Below are 14,067 nucleotides of genomic sequence, written 5' to 3'. Positions count from 1 at the left end.
TTGTCTTGTCGATCCTCGCTTTGATGTAGTTGGTTCTAATTGAATTATATTGTGCAGCTGTTATTAGTGATTCAGTTTCCCTGTTAAGGTTTCCTTTTTATATTCATTTCCAAGTGTTTTCGTAAGTCTCTTTTTTGTCATTCTAATGAATTGTTCATGTAGCTGTTTCTTATCCGATTTTTCTTTCCTCGTCTTAATCCTCGTCTGATTTTCTATCGTGTTTGTTTCTTCCGTGTCTTTTGCTGCAGTAATTATTCTTTTGTTGTTCTGCATTATGTATTTTCTAATACCTATTTGTGTTATTCCCACATTATTATTAATATTATTAATATTATTATTATTATTATTATTATTATTAATAATAATAATAATAATAATAATAATAATAATAATAACTATATTGCTGTTGAGTATAATAAGGATATTATTTTTAATAATAAACATATTGACGATGACGACAATTATGATTATAATGGATGGTGATGTGCAGTATTATATTGTCGTGCCGGAGCAATGTCCGATAATCCAGATCGATTATTATTATTTTTAATATTGTAAAATTTTATGCAAGTGAAAAATAATCAGGGAAAAAAATGTTAATAAAGGTATTTATATAAGAAACGGAAAACCGCGTTAGGTTGCATAACGCCAGAAACAGAAATGTTAGCCAGATTTAGTAGATGTGACATGTTGAAGCCCGTTAGTATGTATGTATATATATATATATATATATATATATATATATTAGCAAAAGTACCCGTCGTTGACTGGGTTCAAAAAATGCCTACAGAAAATGGACTCTGATATATTAAAGTGTGATAGGTGATGAAAAGGAAGGGTTGTAAAGAGATAGCTTCGAATTCGGGGGTATCAAAACCAAACCAAAATATGATTAAAGTAAACATTAGATAGATAAACCCCATAATTTATTTTATCATGCATGTTCACACTGAAAACCTTATCACAATATTCTGTGGATCTATATTAAAAAACCTTGTTAAAGTTTGTGACATATTTCCATTCTATGGAAGGCGCGAACGGACACCCTATAATTTTATTATACAATATTTCTTCAAACTGAAACATAATTATCAAAGTATACTTACGCAGATAGATATGAAAAGTCTTTATTAAAGTGTGTGCCTATTTTCATTCTATGGAGGCCAGGCGCGAACGCAGACCCCATATTTTATTATACAACCCCTATTTAAGTTAAAACATACTAGTAAAAGTATTCTTATGTACATCTATATCAACAACAATTGTAAACGTTTTTTTTTTTATTTTAAATTGTTTATTTCCATAGTTTGTGGACCAGGCGCGAACGCAGACCCCACAATGTTAATGAACCACCGTTCTGCAGGATCAAACAGACCCATTCCTGTGTCTCGATACATCTTCTATCATGATACGTAATCAGTGTTTTAAAATAGTCAACCATATAAGACCCTATTCGTGACCAGACACACACAAAAACACACTCACACACACATATACACACACAGACATTCAGCTTTATATTATATATATATATATATATATATATATATATATATATACCAGGTTAACGGTATTCAAAAGTGATTAATAAGAAAGTTAATGAGATTATTTAGAGTGCTCAATAAAAGAAGAGCAATATATTTAGGAAAATATTTTTAAAAAAATACGAAATATTTTGTTTGATTATTTTTTTTTTACTATGTCTAATCTGCGAATTAATCTATTTATATTTTTATCAAAGTTGTATCAGTTCGATCCATTTGTTTGTTTTTGCATATGGAATGCTTTCGACTGAAACCTCTCTCTCTCATCATCAGGCGGATTACGTCATTTGCGTTCTTAAAATTAAGTTTATTAAAATTACGTTTTGTATTACATGTTTTAAAATGTATATATGTTGCCATGGTCACGTTTTGGTGTTGTTACTTAAATCGATGGACATTTTTAAAAGGGGTAGGTTAATATAAATATTTACATTGGGTTAAATTCCATTTATATTTTTTTCAAAATCACAAATCATGGCTGCCAGCATTCCGAATTCAATTAATAATTGTTGTAAATACCACGGACCTACACAGTAATACTGAAAACACTGGAAGCTTTATACATAAAAGCAAACAATCTAAATAAATAATACAAATATTTTTAAAATTCTGAATATGTATATAAATATGTAAATCAAATTTAACTTAATCTAAATATTGATATTGAGTTCACTCTGTCAAATAATTATCCACCCATTTAATTAACTACACGAACACGTGACTATTACAAAATATATAAATTATAACATATGTAATACCTTTCGTAATATTAAAAAAAACGTAATTTTAACATCTTAGAATTTGAAATATAGACCAAGTAAACCTAGCTTTCACAGCAGATCACCAGAGCATCAATGACCGCGATATCATAATTTATACTCTTGATCATCTCCCTGCTGTCATAACAACGTCTTTCGTTCTGATCTTTTCTGACAAACCTTGGGACCAACTTCACTCAAATCCTCTACATCTTCACTTCCGCATAAATAATTGTGTTACAGTTCCTACACTGACATCAAATTGTGCACTTATTGTGTCTATAGACACACGGCGGTCCTTATCCATGAAAGTATTTCTTTGTACAATCGACTATGATGTTCTTATTTAATTACCCATTCCACACCTCTCATCATACCTTACATATTCTCTCCCTGCCTTGAATCTCTTTCGCAAATCACAGAATGATGGTCGATTTATGCAAGATTATTCAAAAATCAGTTACAAGCATTCCATACATTTCTATGATTGTTTTCCAAATTTAAGATATAATTATATTGCATATTGTTCTTCTAAAGTGTCCTTACGCCCAGATTGCATTCTTAAAATTTACCAGATTTGACAATCGGTCTTTATATGGTGTATTCTAATTCCTGGCGAGTCTGTTCATATGAACTTGAAATCATAAAACTTAGTTCGCAATCGCATAAGCTGTCAAAAACTTATATATGTGATTTTCAAGTGTCTAGGACGATATTAAATACCTGTACAAAAAGTCTGGAAACTTATTATATTATTTTTTATATTTATATTTTTATATATATTTTGTAACGCTGGTGTAACAAATGAGTATTTTAGTCTTTATACAGCGTGTCCCAGAAGAATTAACTTCCTGAATATTTAAGTTATGCTTACCAATTTTCAGATGTAGGTAGATGAACCTCTCCGTGATTGTTTCAGATATAGTAATCTATCATAGTTTGATTATTCTTATTTTATTGACCCAACTTAATCTAGGGTATGTTTCCACAAGGTCAAATTTTATTTATGAAAAATGATGTCACTCAAATGTCCACCATTTCCATTTTCATACTCTTGTGTTCTCTGCACGGCATTGTCCAGCACATCACTTAATGTTTCAGGACTTGTGGCTTTAATTTCCTTGTCTATATTGTTTCTAAGCGTATTTATTGTGGCTGTTTTGTTTACGTATACCCGCATTTTGAGGTAACCCCAAAGGAAGATATCTGCACATGTGAGATCTGGCGGGTGGGGTGCTCAATTTATCTCACACCCACGAGAAATTATACGGTTGCCGAATATGTCCTGGAGCAGATTTAGTGTTTCTCGTACCGTATGCGCCGTTGCACCGTCCTGCTGGAACCACATTGATCGATATACCCCAATTTGACTCCTTCTTACTGATGTGGATGGATCCTCGGCCACACTTTCTGCTAATCTCTAACTATTCTCATCAATTCTTACCGAATGGGGTCTACCAGATTTAGGGAGGTCACATACAGACCCTTGCTCATGAAATCGAGCCACCGTAGTTTTTATTGCATTGGGAGTAGGGGAATTTCCTGTGAAGTTTTGTCGAAATTCTCATTGAGTTTCTGATATTGACTCATTAAATCGAAAATATGAGTCTACGATAAATATCAGTTCCGCGGTAGCGTAACGACTGATGATCACCTGGGAAGGGTTACTCTAGATGATCTGAAATTTTTGTTTCAAATATATGAAAAATTTAAAAAGCTATGACTTTTTTAACCATCAGCTTCTTTTGGGACACCCTGTAGTTAAGTCTGTGCGAGTTTAATCTATTTGCCATCGAAGCATTATCAGTTACATCAGCTAGTTTTAATATTATCTTGATTGTATTTCTTTTTAATTTCTATTTCTATTTTTCTACTTTTTTCCTTTATTTGCCCTATCTTACTCTGTTCTCTTTCCACATTCCTCTTCGTACTTGCACCAAAAGAAAATTTAGCTGTTTTCAAAACCCCGAAGCGAGGTCTACCAGAAACGAAAAAAATATCACCATCAAGTGCAGTTTATGGTTGACAATAAAAATACAATTTGTTTTCCTTTCATTTTTATATCGAATGTTTTCGTAATTAAGAGAGATTATGAGAGAAATAAACAAAATAAAAATAAAAATTTATTTTGAATAGTAGAAAAACGATATGAGGATGGGTGTATGCATGATGTGTCTATACCAGCCCCAGTTCATATATTGGCTCCAGATTGACATGTCCTTCTCATTGCTAGTCACACCTATCAAATAGGAGCGTCTTATATTATTTACGTCAACGAATGTCTAACAGTTCGTAATGCTGAATTTAACATAGTATATAAACGTATATATAACCCATACTTTTGTATGAAAACAGCTCTAATCAAGGCCGTGAACCATCTGATGTAAAAGGCTTAATATATACATTTACAACCTTAGAAACTTGGCAACGATAACTTAAACTTAAACTCTCAGTGCCAGACTTCGACATATAAAACATAAATTCCTCCCCTTTCTCAGAAAAATCTCTTATGGAATTTTAGATTTAAATTACACTAAAAGTATCTCTATAATTAAAGCCGTTGCTTAAGTGGTAAAGTTTGAATAACACCTAATGCAAATGTGGCCTCAGGAGAGAAATAAACAAAACCAAGTGTTTTCTGTGCGGAGATTTTTTTTAAGTAAACGTATTGTGTCCAGGACACACTTCTTCAATTATGGTGAACATGTTTGACGCGTCACCATTTCACAATTTACATGTATAGACACCAGCTCTCGGTCTATCTATTAATAAGTCTTTCTATATCCACAGCGTGTACAATAATAATCTTTTCTAACTCACTATCTCCATATGAAATTTTTCTGTATAATAAACTTTTTTAATAGTTATTAGTATTATCTATTGTATTGTTTAGTGATTAGCGAGTTCCACAGAAAGATTCACAAATCCGAGAAACTGAAGAAGGTCGAAGAGTAACACTAACAGAAACGTTGTGCAAATTACACTCAAGATAGGAACAGCAACTCTGAAGAATCTAAATAATACGAATACAAAGAATCTAAATAATACGAATACAAATATTTGTTCAAATTAATCACTGCTCACAAGTGCAGAAGCGTTTTTCATTTCTTATTAAAACTAATACATAATCTGATGACGTCATACTGGACATAGCATTACCTTTCTTTATAGCTTTGTGGTTATGATCTTATAAATAGTTTTTGCACACATTAGTAGATTAAAGCGAAATATTGCATCTGATACGTCTTCATTTGTGTGTAATCTAGTTAGCTTGGGAACTCCCACAGTAAAAGGAAATCATCGTTTGTCGTCTGAAACCAGATTACTAACTTACCTCCAGATTCTTTCCTACAAATGAATTTTTATCTCTTTTTTATTTGTCTGGTACTTCTCCGAAGAACCGGAGGCAGCACTTCCTCCCTGCCATCCTCCTCATCGCCATTATTGCCACCCGTCTTGCCTCTACGAAGGAGTACCCGACAGAAACGAATACTGCCCCCCCTGCCCTGATTGTGAAACACCGCCTATGGAGCAGACTGGTGGCAATAATGGCGATGAGGAGGATGGCAGGGAGGAAGTGCTGCCTCCGGTTCTTCGGAGAAGTACCAGACAGAGACGACTGCCCCCCTGCCCCATTTGTGATCATGAGATCAGGGGGGAGTGTAGCAGAAGTAGCAATAAATAAAATGAGGAGAAAAAGAGCTTACCTCGGGTACGTCTGTTGTGTCACCAGTTGGGGGGAAAAAGAGAATTCCAAGATGGCGTCCGGGGGTTTTTATTAGCATTTACCCCATGCAACTCTCGGAAAATCACGTTTCTGTCTCATGTGATTATGCAAATGGATAATTCCCGGCCACTATAAAAGCAGGAGGCTAGAGACGAGTCGGCAGTGTCCTGCAAACTGTGTGTGTGGGTGTTTCTGGCGATTGGAGTGTGTCTTCTTTTACCACGGTTATCACGGACAGGAATTCCCTCTCTTCTGGAGGTGGGCGATATTGACTATTTTGAAGTTGTACTGTTGCTGACAGAACATTTTTTTTTTTTTTTTTTTTTTGCCTACTACATTTTTGTTTCACTGTCAAGTATCCACTAGAGCACTCCGTTAGCAAATCGGCCTGGACCCAAGTTCCGTGCACGTCCGAAATAGTCTAGATGTTTTTCGCTGATTATTTTTTATACTAGCTGTTGGTGTGTGTGGTCTCTGACCTTTTATATGAATACGATCGCTTCATTTTACCTATAAAACCAGACGGATATGCCACATTAATGGTTTATAGTAAAATTAGTTTCATTGCTAAACATTTTCAGGGAAAGACGTATCTACCTTTTACGAAGGTAAATTTATTCTATAGATTCTACATTTGCCATACCCGACTAGTGAATAGTATAAAATGGGTTGTGTTTAAAGTTTATGACAGTTAACTCAGATGGAGAAACGCCTTTTGGCTTTGTTCTGAGTAGATAAACGTAATAAACCAAGACCTCTTCATTTTATAAACAGCTATCATATAATGAAAATCTAACGAGATACATATGAATACAATTGTTAGAAGTGACATCGGAAAGCAAAGAATAACAGAATCACTCCTAATAAAAATAAACCTCAAAATAAAATAACAGAGAAGAGCTAAATTACGACTTTTTTAATAACTTCTCTAATACAAACATGATTATTAACAGTCATCTATAAGTAAGAAATACAAACACAATTAATTATGCACTATTAATATTTGTTACGAAATATCCGCGGTCAAGCCAAGTTTATATCTGCCACTCGAGTATGATATAAACACGCAGCACTATGAACATAATATATAAGACAATATGAAATACGATTAATTACTAACTGCGCATTTAAATAAAAACATAATATATGTAACCGAAATTACTTGATTTAAAAAGCATTAATTAGCATTTGAATATATATATACATATATATATATATGTATATATAAATATATATATATTTATATATATATTCAAAGTACAACAGAATTGTAATAGTTTAAAAGCGAAGTGGGGCATATTTTTTAAACCTTATAAAAAAAGATCGACTACAATGTAAAAAGAAACAGGATCGACTAAAAGTAAGAAAAATAAATTGAAAAGAAAGATCGACTAAAAGGGGGAGAAAGAGAAAAGAAAAGGGGGAACGGTGAATAAACTTGAATTACTTTTCGCCGACTGTCTTCAGAAGTAAATGTCGGAATGAAGTAATTCTGTTCAACATCTCGGATTCTTGGAGGTCCTTACAATAAACAGTTGCAGACCTGTTCTTTGCAAACAGATGGACCACATACCTTCGTTGAACGTTTTTAAACAGGCGCCACCAGGTTAATTTCTACGCGGTGTTTTCCCCCCTCATAGAAATTACTTCATGCCAACATTACTTCATTCCGACATTTACTTCTGAAGACAGTCGGCGAAAAGTACTTCAAGTTTCTTCACCGTTCCCCCTTTTCTTTTCTCTTTCTCCCCCTTTTAGTCGATCTTTCTTTTCAATTTATTTTTCTTACTTTTAGTCGATCCTGTTTCTTATTACATTATAGTCGATCTTTTTTATAATGTTTTAAAAAAAATGCCCCACTTCGCTTTTAATATATATATATATATATATATATATATATATATATATATATATATATATTTAATATATATATATATATATATATATAATGAAACAAATACGAATGTTAAATAATAACTAAAGTTTAAAATATTTGAAAATAGCATAGAATACAACCAAAGGAAAATAAGTTCCCTTAACTTGGAAAGTTACCCACTATTAGAAAATATAACTCACAATACTAAATAATAACGTCTGCAATAAATTAGTATCTATCATTCAAACACGATTTTTCTTTGTGCAAAAATACGTAAGGATGTTAGCGACGATTCTTATGACTGGTTTTCATAACAACAACGTCGCTTAAGCGACTACTGTTTCTACTAATTCACTAATGAAAGCATAAAATGGGAGATAATTGAGGGGATATTTTTTAACGCAAACGAGTTCCGTACATTGTTATGGGGTCAAAAAAGTAAGATTAAAATTAAACAACGAACAAGTGAATTGATTGGACGTGTGGAAAATAACGGATTACAATAGAAAAGTTATATTGTTAACCTTAAACATGGAAAAGTAAAGAACGTTGTTAAAACTGAAAAAGAAAAGGACAAGGTATTCTAATAAAAAATATGATAAATGTATAACTTAAAATATGCCGCTTAAAGATTTTTTAAAAATTAAATTTATAACATTATATACTCAATTATTAATGCTGCATAATTTAAGGTATAAATTAATTATATTTTTTTAAGAAAACATATTGTCTTTTTTCTTGTCCAGTTTAAAAAACTAGTCCTTTATTTTTACATGTTTAAGCAAAACCATATTACTTTTCATACTCGCCTTTTACTATTGTATCTAACCTTTTAAAAAAAAAACGATTCAACTACAAAATATATACAAAAAATATATATAAATTACTACAGGAAAAAATAAATCTATGTAACTCCTAATTCTGCCACAGAGTTATCACGTTTACACCTTTTGCAAATAACATTAAAAGAAATGGATAAAATTTGTATGGGGCAAATAATTATAGGTTATTAATTATAAGTAGGAGACATAATCGTAGTAATAAATGTATTACGGATGTATGTTGTTAAAACATTTTGCAATAATAAGCCACAACTGTGACTCACATGTATAAAATAAATTCATAAGAATGTGAAGCTGTTTTCACGGTGAAAATCTTATTTCTGTCCTCTGCTACAGAAAAACGGACCCCAACTCTAATTAGGCGCCGTTTCTTAGTGTTTTGTCCGAATGAAATGAAACTTTGGTCATAACTAGTTTATTATATTCAAAACATCACATCAAAACACTAGGGTCTTTAGCCTTTTTTTTTCTCCGTTCTACAGCATATGTTCTAGATCGCCTCCATTTAACTTTTTTTGGGGGGGTAACCCTGTATAAACACGCATCAACCAATTTCTTGTAAAATTCTTTTTTATATTATTAGCTTAAAAAAGAAGTTTACCTCGAAAATTTGAAAACTTCAAACCATCATAAAGCGACGTATAATGTGAATAAATAAATATTTATACGTAATAATTTTCACCCTACAAAGAAATTCTTTGTATGGTGAAAAAACGGAGTTGTATTTGAATGCTACAATAAAACACCTCTGGGTTTGGGGCAAGATAAGTAAATGGAATGAAAGGAATACGTAAATATTTCAGTTATTTTTATTATAAATATTTATTTATTCACATTACATGTCATGACTCTATCTCATCCAAGAATATTGACAATTGGTATATTTGGAGAATTTTAAATCATCATGAAGTGGCGTCTTGCTCGGTTCAGACATTGACTATTATAGCTATCCATCCATTTCTCTCCCCCCAAAGCATTCATGAATTAATTTTTGCTCATCCCCACTGAGTGAGGTGTTCTTATTTAGAACCTTCTTCACGCTGTTTCTCGGATAATAATAGCTTTCTTTGCCATTGTACAGACAATAGATTGCAGTGTTTTTTGTTCAAGAAGTCGCTATATTAGTCAATTGTCCCGAGCATTGTACCCAGATATATCTTCTGCTCAGCACAACGAAATAAGAAACCCTGAATAGAATTATTTCTGTTTACCTCCGTATAAAATCAGTCACCTGCTTTCTATGAGTTTATGTTACATGTTACCCTGAGGGGGGGGGGCTAAGAATCTACAATAAAGTTGCTAACAGTGACAAGTCTTTTACTTCTCCGTTTATTGTCTTGAGATCATTCAAATTTTAGAGCTGACATCTTTTTTCTAAGCATTTTGCTGTGAATTTTTCTCTTCTTAATTTTGACCTTGTTCTTCATGGTTTTCATTTGTAATATTATCAGTTTCGTTTTATTATAATTATCACAGATTAGCTAAGGGCATTTTGGATTTAAAACTTCCGGTTCTGATTCGATTACTAGTATTGTTTTCAAACGTTATTAGGTAACTTTCGTCTATCCTTTAAAATTATTTAATTAGTGTTTGTCACATTCCTTTTTGCTTTTTTTGTAAATAATATCATGTTTTTCCTATCCTTAAAATACTAGTAATTGATCTAAAAATTGTCAAATTTGTCTCCTGTTTCTTATTAATTTTTTAGAAATCCGTATATAATAGAATGTAACTATTTTTTTTTTTTTGCTTTGTAGTACTGATGTTTCTTATTATTCTATTCTAGGACTAACACTGTTTCTTCTATATGAATAATTATCTTCCAAAGAATATTAATCAGAAAACTATTTATGCTGATGGTACCTTTCTCTGTTGTTGCATTGTTTCTCGCCTATCTCAGTCTAATCCGTTGAAAAATGTAACCTGAGTTCAGTAAAGGACTGGAGACAGAAATAGCGTGCTTCCTTTAATTCTACTTGGCACTCTGACCTCAATCGTAGGGATGTCTTTCCTACAAAAGATTTGTATGGTTGGCGCTCCTTTTAATGAGAAACTAACTAAAAAATATATTGACTTTGTATGGCTGAAATCATTCTGAAATATCATTATATTAGATTAATTACTTTTATTGCATCTGGTTAAATCGGTACGCTGTATCTCCCTGAACACATTCTTAAACTTTAAGGTATTCTCTATTCCTACAAATCTAATATCGGGCAATGTATGGAATAGTGTTATCAGATTTAAGCTGACAAATGTCAGTCTCATTTGAGTGTTATTGATAAAATAACAGACGTGGATATACAATTTGATGTGCCGCATCTTTTCGTCTATACTTCAAACCCTTTGCCCAGAGGTGTGATGTTTCTAGTATCAGGTGTTTTGTTATAAATAATAGTATGTTATGTCAGAATTGTTTGGTGTGCTCCTCACTTTTTTATTCTAGTTCGTTTCTATCTTTGGATTTTTTTGGTTTCCATAAATTCGTTAGTTTTATATCTCATTATCATAAAGAATCTTATTCCTGTAGCTTCTTACAAACACAATTATATTGAACAACTCTCTTATTGATCAATGTTTTTCACCTGTTTTTCACCAAGTTCATGAAGCATCTGTTATCTTTGCAATAGTTATCTTTCGTTCATGTTAGATCCAGAACATCTAGTGACTTCATGCTTTATTTCGAGTCATTTCAGTAGTTAACTTACCACTCAATAGCGGGTTTTATTATGGTTTGTCTTATTATTACGATTGTTATTGCTGCTGTATTATTTGGGTATTATTTTTATTGTTATCATTGATATTATAATTATCACCTTTTTTACAAAACAGCCATCACTTATAAACGTGCGAAGGACTCTCTAGGCCAGGTGTAAATGAGATAACCAGGCATACCAGGTGGTCTGTTACCTATAAATTTAAATTATCCATAAATAATAAATGCTTTCCCCGGTGTTCATTCTTCTACCACTCATAAAATGCATTTATCTTTTGTAATATAAACGACGGGGGTATTATACTTACAAAACACAATACTGGCAACAAGCTGTCCTTTTGAAAACCGCTCTTCTCACATTAACATCTCCAATATATTCGATTGATGTTAATGGCAGCTTTCAGTTCTTTCATATTTCTTTGCAAGAAACCTTGCACATTAGCTGATACTTCAAATAACTCCATGCGATTATTAGTCCAGCTACCCGGAATAAGATTATATGGTTTTATGGTAATCTATTCATGGCATGCATAGATTTTCAGATCTTCTCTTACAAACCCTAAGTATTACGCTTTCAATAAGAAACTAATCCTTGGCTCCTCTACTTCTTCGACAACATCCCTATTATTCTTCCTGTAAGATCTCTTTCTGTTGTAGATATTAGTAAACTTTAATAGGAAAAGTCTGAATTGCACGACAACGTTTACTCTGCACAGGTCTGAACGCTCCTTCCTTGGAAATGTCCTCCTATGGAACACTGGTGTGCTGGCTTGCTTCTTGACCGACTGCAATATCGTGCCTTCAAGTCCAACGAAAACAAGTTCGGAAAAGTCTTACAATGTTCACTATACGCAGGTCTTAACGCTTCTGCCCCTCCCCCAGCAACCTGCTTTTATGGTGGCCGGGTGCACCTCAAAATCATGTGTCAGACACGATTTTTCGAGAACTGTTCAAGACCGTGAGTATTAAAAGACCACAGTCACCATATTTGATTTTTTTTCGTTTTTCCTTCTCAGCCCGTACGACAGACAGACACGAGCACGTTTTTTGCGGGAAACCTTCTTTATTTACCCCACATTATCAAAATAACTCTCGGCAGTTTCAAATCAGTGGAATATAGATGATAGGCCAATAGTTATCAACCCCAGTGCTTCTTGATCTATCTTTCTGGCAGAATATTTTCTTCCACACGGGCTCTATTTAGGAATTACATTCTTCCATGCAAGTGTGTAACTTTTTAGCCACTACACTTGTACACTTGAGCCTACAAACTTAAATTTTCTAACATTGGTCAGTAATTTTCACTTTGCTAACATCTTTGAGTAGCTTTAAATTACTTCGTATTTTACTCTTTAAATTTTACAGCCAACAAACACTTCCATTACTTTTCTTTTCACACTTTAAATATCTGCCCAATATTTCGTTTCACTTTCGCCATAATCTTATTCAGTCTTTGAACCATTTCGCTTACTTCGTGCTTTATTCAAGCACCTCATTATCAGTTTCCTTATTATTACCGATTACTTCTCAAACTTGTCTGATTAACGAAATGAAGACAATTTCCAAGAAAAAAAGAAAACGGACTAACAAGCAGGCAGACCGACAGACAGTCCAAGAAAATCACCAAAGTTAAGCAACATTGACTTGGTCATTATCATATAGTTGACTACTTGAGAATATCAAATAATTTATACAGATCACCAAAGTTAAGCAACATTGAGCAACATTGAGCTTGGTCATTATCAGATGGGAATACCAAATGCTTTATGTATATTACCAAAGTTAAGCAACAATGATATTGGTCATTCTCAGACTGGTTACTACTTGGGAATACCAAATGCTTTATGTAGATTACCAAAGTTAAGCAACATAGAGGCTAGTCATTTTCAGTGACTACTTGAGAAACCCAAATGGTTATCTACATAAACCATTTTGTATTCCCAAGTAGTTACCCATTTGATAATGACTAAGATCATTGTTGCTTAACTTTGGTTATCTACATAAAGCATTTTGTATTCCCAAGTAGTTATCCATTTGATAATGACTAAGATCATTGTTGCTTAACTTTGGTTATCTACATAAAGCATTTTGTATTCTCAAGTAGTTACCCATTTGATAATGACCAAGCCCATTGTTGCTTAACTTTGGTGATCAAGAAAATATAATATAGTGATTCGTTCGTCTTTCCGCATATGTGGCTTTTCTTCTTGTTCTTCGAAACAAATGAGCCAATCGTACTGGCAATTTGCAACGACTTTTTGTCTTGCTAAGTTGTAGTGAATGAACTATTACGATATCCGTCTGATGCGCATAAAGGGATTCATGTTGGTTAATAGTAATTACTATTCAGGTTCCATTTTTGTGGGAAAGTAATGATCCGATCTGGCTGAAATTTTGAATAGAGCTTTGTTATCGTATCCACTAATAGTGATACACATGGATTAGCATTTAATACAGAGACGAGCATAAATTGAACCATATTCTTACAGAAAATTGGGATAAAGCGCTGATTGAGGTATTCGAGTTATAAATCTTGCTTGTTATAACGGGGAATAATTATCGATATATATTTCAGTAATAGCGACGCTATTTTTTTTTTCTGAA

Source organism: Euprymna scolopes, chromosome 24 (assembly GCF_053919585.1).
Source record: "Euprymna scolopes isolate OS-2025 chromosome 24, ASM5391958v1, whole genome shotgun sequence".
In the NCBI taxonomy this organism is placed as follows: domain Eukaryota; kingdom Metazoa; phylum Mollusca; class Cephalopoda; order Sepiida; family Sepiolidae; genus Euprymna; species Euprymna scolopes.
The sequence above is the reverse complement of the archived record's forward strand: the minus strand, read 5'-3'. Positions refer to the sequence as shown.